The following is an 8,282-nucleotide window of genomic DNA, read 5'->3' on the forward strand; positions in this document are numbered from 1 at the left end:
GCATTTCTGGGCTGCTTTGAGCCGACTTCTCTGGTGGCAGGAGGAGCTTGTGCACAAAACCCAGGTTATAGCAGTAGCAGCAGAATTCAGAAAACATAATGGTGCCTTCGAACCTCAGGTTCCAGCAGCAAAACTCACGACAAACTGAGGGTAGGTTTGGGAGTGAAAAACGAGCGGCAGTTGGGTGACGAAACCCTGGCTTCACTCATTCAGATGAGCACAAACTCAAACATCTGGCACATTTAGCTCTGGTTTGCCAATTGCCATTATGTCCAAATGGGGCCTATCTGTTGCCGTGTTCTGTAGGTACTTAAGCTGGTGTGTAGTTAGATGCATCAGTATAATTACTTGTAGATAAGACTAGCAATTTATATTCTATTTCATTTGTATCTTGCCCTTCCTTTAAAGAGTCCAAAGCAATGCACAAGCTTATCTTTTTTTTTTTAATCCTTACAATTGAAGATAGGTGATTGGCCTAAAGTCACCCAGCGAGGTTCATGGCTGAGTGGGGATTTGAACCCGGGCACCCACTAATCTGAAATTCTAGCCATTACACAACATGGTCCTTCTTTCAAACACATTCAGATTGGAATAGGTTCCAAGGAGAGCATCAAGGGTCTGGAAAACAAGCCTTTTGAGGAAAGGTAGAAGAAACTAGCTATGTTTAACCTGGAAAAGAGAAGGTTGAAGTGGGATGTTATAGCACTTCAAATACCTGAAGGGCTGCAACATAGAAGAGGGATAAGACTTGTTTTCTGCTGCCTCAGAGGCAGGACCAGAGCCAGTTACAGGAGGCTGGATTTTGGTTGAACATTAGAATAACCTTCTTAAAAGTAAGAGCAGTTTGACAATAGGGCCAATTACCTAGCCCAGCACAGGCTCTCCCATGCTGGAATTCTTCAAGCAAAGTTGGATAGCCATTTGTTGGGGATGCAATAGCTCTGGATTTCTTGCCTTGAGCAGGGGCTTGGACCAGATAGCCTACAGAACCCTTCCAACTGCATGATTCTGGCACTCTAGCTATTCCCTTAAATACATTAATGTCCAGGATTTAGGAATGGGTGGGAACCCCCACTGCATTCCTGCCTGTAAATACCAGGCAATAGTTAAGAAGCACATGACCTCTAGAATGTCTATCAGGGTGTCAAGATGGTGTAGTATGCTAGAGATAGAATGCAGCCATCATAACTGGGATCAAATGTGTTTAGCACATGCTACATTTGACCAAAGAAGGTACTAAGAAGTAATCTAATTCCTAGTTAAACATTTTTGTAAAGAACGATTTGAGTTCTAAGCAAGATAAACGAGCACATGACTTAAACAATCTCAGTTGATCTTAATCGTCAAAAAAGAAAGAAAAGAAATTAAGTACCAGCTTTTTGCTTGTTTTTCTTCTAATAAGAAATGAGACAAAAGTTTTTAAAGAGAAAAACTTGAACGGTGAAAATGGTACTTTCTTGAGCATGGTTTTTGTGGGGGGAAATGATGTGTTTTCAGAACGTTTTCTTTAATGGCTGCAATCCTCTGTACAGTAATGTACACAGGCATCTGCTCCTTATGCACACAGAAGAGGTTACTCGTGGGTAGGCTAATCAACATCTCATGTTTAAAGCTGTTTGTCCGTGTCTCCTGTTCTTTGGGTGAAACATTGAAATAGCCTGTTGTTTCCTTTCCTTGTTCTGCTTTATTGGTTCCTTTATCAGTCCGGAGTCTTGCTGTTTCTTCTGCTTGTAGTTATCCTGATCTTCCTGCACCCCTATCTGTCACCTACACTGTGAGATCAGCTTTGCCGCTTTGCATGAAATGAACTTTTCACACTATACACAGACACAGATCATAGACACAGACACAGCACTTCTGCATGATTTCACTCCTCTTTTGGGGCATCAAGCAGGCTTTCTTTTTGTTTTTTATTTTGTTTTAAAAGCAGCGTATATGCACCAGCATGGTGTAGTAGGGTACCGAATGAGTAGTAAAAAGGGCAGATCTGAGTTTAGATCCATGCTCAGCCATGAAACTCTTCTGGTGACCTTGAGCCAGTCACAATTTCTTAGCCTAACCTACCTCACAAGGTTACTGTGAGAACAAGAAGAGGTGGGGAGAAATTTTTACACTATCCTGAGCTCTTTGGAGGAAGGCTGGGCTATACATCTAATAAATGAGTGTTTGCCTTACCAAAAAATAGGTTAAGGACTGTCATTTTAAAAAATGATAATACAAAACTGTGCTGTGAATTGGAGGGTTGTGTACTGATCGACAACCATCCAGAATTCTGTTTGTTCTTTATGCCAGAATTTTCCCCATTCAAGCTGACAAAAAACCAACAGAACCAAAGTTTGTCTCCAGAAGGGGGAAAAAAAAGCAAGTCTGTTTACAGACCAGCAGAGTCATCTTAATTATTATTAGAATGATACATCCCACTTCAAATTCAGAGAAGGATGTTGTGGTTCCCAAGTAGTCTCTCATCTAGAATGCTCTACCAGGATACTGCTAACACAATAAAGAAGCACCTTTTAAAAGTGGTGATTCTCTTCATTTAGCAAGGGAAGAGCAACTGGCCCTATCCATCCTCAGCAGAGCATCCCTCCGGTGGCTGTTGCTGGTGTCTATCTTATGTTTCTTTTTTAGATTGTGAACTCTTAGGGGACAGGGAGCCATTTTATTAATTTATATCTATGTATAAATAAATACATCTTTGGAAACCTTTGTTGAAAAGTGGTATATACTTAACCCTGCTAACTTGGCAAAGAGGCACCTTTTAACGTGGTGATTCTCTTTATTTAGCAGGGGGAGAGTAACTGGCCCCAGCTGGTGGATATCTTGTTGCTGGTGTTTATCTTATGTTTCTTTTTAGATTGTGAGCCCTTTGGGGACAGGGATCCATTTTATTTATCTTATTCATTTGTTATTTCTCAGTGTAAACCACCCTGAGCCATTTTTGGAAGGGTGGTATAGAAATCAAATAAATAATAAATATATAAACATTCGTTGTCTGTATTTGTACCAGACCAAACTCTTTATTGTGCAGCAGAACTGTGCCATGTGCCATCCTGACTTTCAAAGGCTATGTTTGGTTTGTCTTACTAGGTCAAAGACAAATGCATTGGATACCCGTACAAGGAGATAGTTGTCTTTGCCCAGTTGTCCGTCATTAAAACATCTTCTGAAAAATAAAAGCTGGAGTCTCAATTTGCGACCACTGTAAACCACCTGTTCTAGGAATCACACAAGATGTTGCTATAATATGCACTGGTCAGAACAATCAACCAGACTGAAGAACATCAGATATTGCCCTTTGGAAGTTCAATAGGCTGTTCTGAAGAGCAATTATTCCTTTTGGCTATTTCTCCTGTCATTTGAAATACAAATTATTTGACAAATGCCATAGACAGTTCAGGACACTATAATGCATTCAGATTAAATAGCTTAGCTTGGACACTAAACAGCATGTGAGTATCTGCTCTAAAAATGTATCTTGCTGACATTGTAAGACAGCACTTGACTTCTGTTAATAGTTTGGAACAGACTCTCTTAATGTTTGATAAATGATTCCAGTTCAACATCTGCCTTTGCAAGCAGGAGATAATATGGGACTGGCTCAATGTTAAACACTTTTCCTAGGGCACATTGCAATTTGATGGGTTGCAGGGAAGCGGACAGCTTTACAAAATGGCCTGTTTCCAAATGGTCATGCAATTCTTTTTCTTATGGTGAAATTACAGTATTTTATAAGAAGAAATGGCAAGGGGATTTCTTGGCTATGATGTTTCTTATTTATTGAGGATTTGAAAGCTTCGAGAGCAAGTGAAATGCAAGGTATAATATTTGCAAATTGTTCCAGAATGAAAGTGAGGCAATTGGCCTCTGCTCTCTGCAGTATGTCTGTATTACTATCATTAAGTGCTGCAGGCGTTTGGGTGCTTCGAAAAGTGGTGGTCAGATGTTGGCCTTCAAGCTTGTTATACACAGGATTTGGGGTGTGTGTGTGTGTGTGTGTGTGTGTGTAGTGTATCTTATATCTTTTGTTTTGTATTCAGCAATACTTGATGCCATAGGCTGGAAAGCAACATAGAATGGTGAGGACTGAAAATGGAGGGAAAAGTGAGCAAAGAAAGGTTCCTTAGCTGTGAGATTCTTCTTCACTTTCTGTGGGTGCCTTCTTTTCTTCATTATTTTTGGCTAAATAGTTTTTATAACTTTGTTTCCTGGGTGAAAGCTTGGAGAACAGATTGGACTGCTCGTGAAATTCTAGGGTAAAAATTAGGTTCTCACGTGAGAACTATTAGGACTGAAGGCTACCGAGAGACTGCATCTTTTGCCCTAGAAGCCATTGCTTTTCCTAATTGGCTCATTTACTTTTCTGCCATGATGAAGCTTAAGGCAGATAGGATTCTAGGATGGTTTTTCATGCAGGCACTGGATAGGCCCACATCTGCTTAGCTTCTGCAAGGGGTCTATACTATGTCCCTTCAGTCCTGGAATCAAACCTGTTGAGGCCAGTTGTTATGTTAACTGGGCAAGGGAGACAGCTCTGTCTGTGGTCTGAGGCTTTCTCTCTTTTTTATCTCTGTTTCACATTTTTCAGGCCTAGTACTGAAAACAGGCTCTACAGCTCAATTTTCACAGAATTTATTTTAATTTGTATTTATGAAATTTCTAGGCCACCCTTCAGACAATTCTCCCAGGATAGTCTGCAAAATTAAAAGAATGTAATTCCCATTTAGAAAGGAACAATCCTTTCTAAACGGGTAGGATAGTTGCCACAAACTGCTGCATGGCTGAAGGCTGTCACTGACATAAATGATACAATGAGTGGCCAGGTGGGGGAAGGCATAGAAAATTTCAGATTTTCTAAATAGCAGACCATCCAGCTTGCATTCTGTCAACACAGACATGGGTTCCTAGCTCTTCTAGAAATCCCCCTTCCCAGTCTAAGCTGGTACCACATGAAGAAGCACCAGGATGTCACTGCCAAAGATGTTTGTTCCACCTCTTGCTTGGCATGTTGTGTTCCGGGGTGCCGGCCTCTATGTCAAGATAAGCTTCATGTCCTGATATTTGTCGCAGTCGTCCCATTGAAGACTTCCTAGTAAGCAGGGTGTCTTGATTTCAATATGTACGAAATACCAGCTTTCTAGCTAGGGTAGACTTGTGCTGTGTAGGGGTGTATATAAGGTTTTCCATTTTGGAAAAGATAGTACAAAGGCTGCCTTTCACAATTCTGTAAAGAAGGGGTTTGGAGGATGTGTCTATCAAAGTTTAGGTAGCTTGTTAGTGTGGAAGTATCTAATCAATGTTGACAGCACCATTATGTGTACAGGTATGCTCCAAGCATGTGTATGTACAAGTGGTGGAGGGTGGGGGTTAAGGGATGCAGCTGGAATGCCAAACCAAGGAAACAGTGGAGAGGCAGTCACGCTTGGAAAATAGAACCAAATGGCTGGGCAGGTTCCACAGAAGGTAGAATTTCAATGTTGGCTGCCTTAGGAAAAACCTGGAAATTGCTGCCTGAGAGCAGAAATTCCAGACTCAGGCCCTTTCCGCTATTTGTTTTACTACCAAATGCTACATACAATAATTTTGACTGTTTTCTTTTATACTGTCAGTCCCCTGGCAATGCTTGGAGATAAGCCATTCAAGGTTTCTTTTGGCTCTCATGTCCACTAATCTATAAAACCAGTAACAAATTACCCAGAGGTATTGTGTGTAACTCTCTTGCTGGATACTCAGGAGGCAGATAGGCTTGACTGCCGACTATCAGTGCTGCACACGTGTACCTTATTTCTTCAGGAAAAAAAGAACCAAGTACAATAAACTATAATTACACAGCAAGTGGCACTGTTTGGGAGATAATACAGCATGAGCACATATATCACAGCAGCTCTGCTTCTTTCAGTCAAAAGCAATCAAATGAACTAAGCTTCAGATGTTACACAATCAGGCTTATTTCCAGTAGCACTGATGGCAAAACACACAATTTTGAAATCCCGGTGAAGTCATTCGTTAGGCAACCAGCATTTTCCAGCTCGCCTTGGTTGCTTCTGTTTTCTTTTCTTCTTTCACTTGCAGGATTCACTGCTGTGATTTCCAGCTGATGTTCTCATCAATCTTTGTCTTAGGCAGAAGTATGTTGAATCATGCCAGAACTAAGAATGAATAAAAATCTATGCTGTGGCCATACTTGGAGTACTGTGCAGAGTCCAAGTTGCCCCATTATAGAGGCCGAATTAAGATGTAACATGAAACCGGAGGTTGGCAAGCCCATGGTTTCAATTCTAAACTGTAAATCACACCGCAGACTTTCGTCCGACTGTGGTCTGCCAACCTCTAGTTCCAGGAGAGAGGAGCCCCTCTGTGTGGCTCGGCTGCCGAAGCCAATCCCAGCAAGTTCCACTGTGCCCGACTGTGGGCACAGCGTTAGCATGTTAGCGGAGTGGCCGTGATTGGCCACAACCTTGAAGGGGTTGCGCCGAGCATGATCATGCATTTTGGGAGCCGTCCACCTGCCCATGGCATGGAAGGGGCATTTAAATCTCTTTAAATTCTATGCCAGCTCTTCTTCAGACATGGATGGCACTACCAGTCTCCTAAGAGCCCTGCACAAACATGATTTTTTTGGGGGGGATTATTGGGGGCATTATTTCCCTGTTACTCAGGAAAGAGAAGGGAACATGAAGACTTCCTAGAAGGGGATACGTATATGAGGGAGGGCAAACGATCCTGGGGGTGTCGTCGGTCCCGCTGTGACTTAGGATGTTGTTGCAAAGGATCACCCTGTCAAAGCTGTCCATGCAGACTAAACTACACTCCTGCTCTGCTGGCAGCTTGCTGCCGGTGGGCTATCCCTCTCATGAGAGGACCAGTCGACAGTAAGCCCTAGGTCTCCCATCAGACTACATGCTCACAGGTTGAGCCCAACAGGGGCCCCGCTTGTGTGGGGCCCCCAACTCTCCATGGTAAAAGATTGAACAGAAGCACTGCAAACCGCCACCCCCTTTACCTATGAAGCCTTGTGCACACCCAAATTGAGATTTTGATGCTCCACGTGTCAGAGCCTGGCCATGTGTGCAGACAGAGGGAACACCGGATGCATGGACAGATCTTTAAACTCCTTCAACATGTTGGACTTTGGTCCAGCACTGTGCTGTATGCAGTTCTATTGGAATCGCGGGAGAGAGGAGCCCACACAAAACATTGCCCCAGCGGGAGAGAGGAGCCCCAGGGAGAGGAGACCTGGGGCACTGTTTTGAGGCACAAGCAAGGGAACAAATACCCACATGGGAGGACGGGCTGGCAGGCTTTGACAGCTACTTTGCAGTAGCCGTCAAAACAGAGCAATCACTGAAGTACCCATCTCTGTGGCTTTCCTTGATACAGCAACCTTGCTCAATTTAGAGCCCCACTGGCCTGACACGATCATGACCGAGTGGTCCATGGGAGAAGGGCTGTTTTGTCATCACATATTATTAGAGATTTTGCTCAGCAACTCTCTCCCCTTGCTTCTGATGTTGCTTCTCATGGGTTGTGAGGGGGTTTCTCTGTGGCCTGGTATTCCCTTGAGTAAGCACAGTCTGCGCTGGGACAGCATCCTTACTCATCGTATATGAGGAATTGCTCCTTTCAGTGGAGCAATGCTGACCCTGCTGCCCGGCCCTGCTAATGAGTAAGGCTAGGGGCTGCAAACCCCACAAAGGGGCAAGGGCTGGGCCCCGCTTCCCCAAGGTTTCTGTAGGGAAAAAGAAGTTGGCTGCTTGAGAATCCCTAGTTTGGACCCCCCTGCCCCCACCTTTTGTTCCCCTCCCACTGCTGTGATGGGGTATCCTGCTTATGTTGCCACCTGGAGTGTTTGTGCTTGTGTACATATATGATTGCCGCTTCATTAAGGTATTAACTAACCCCTGCTAACTGGGCAAAGAGGCACTTTTTAAATGTGGTGATTCTCTTTATTTAGTAGGGGGAGAGTAACTGGCCCTATCCACCCTCAGCACAGTACTTCCAGTGACTGTTGCTGGTGTCTGTCTAATGTTTCTTTTTAGATTGCGAGCCCTTTGGGGACAGGGATCCATTTTATTTATTTATTATTTCTCTGTGTAAACCACTTTGGAAACTTTTGTTGAAAAGCGGTATATAAATATTTGTTGTTGTTCATTTTCATTTCACTTAGTGCCCGTCCTCTCATCTTGTCCCCTTTCCCTCCTGCTTGCCAGGTGTGGGGAGCAAGGGGCAGAGTGGGAAGAGGAGATGCACCTGTGTGACCGTGTTGCTTGACTGGCTAACAAGCC

The sequence above is a fragment of the Hemicordylus capensis genome, chromosome 1 (assembly GCF_027244095.1).
Source record: "Hemicordylus capensis ecotype Gifberg chromosome 1, rHemCap1.1.pri, whole genome shotgun sequence".
Classification (NCBI taxonomy): Eukaryota; Metazoa; Chordata; class Lepidosauria; order Squamata; family Cordylidae; genus Hemicordylus; species Hemicordylus capensis.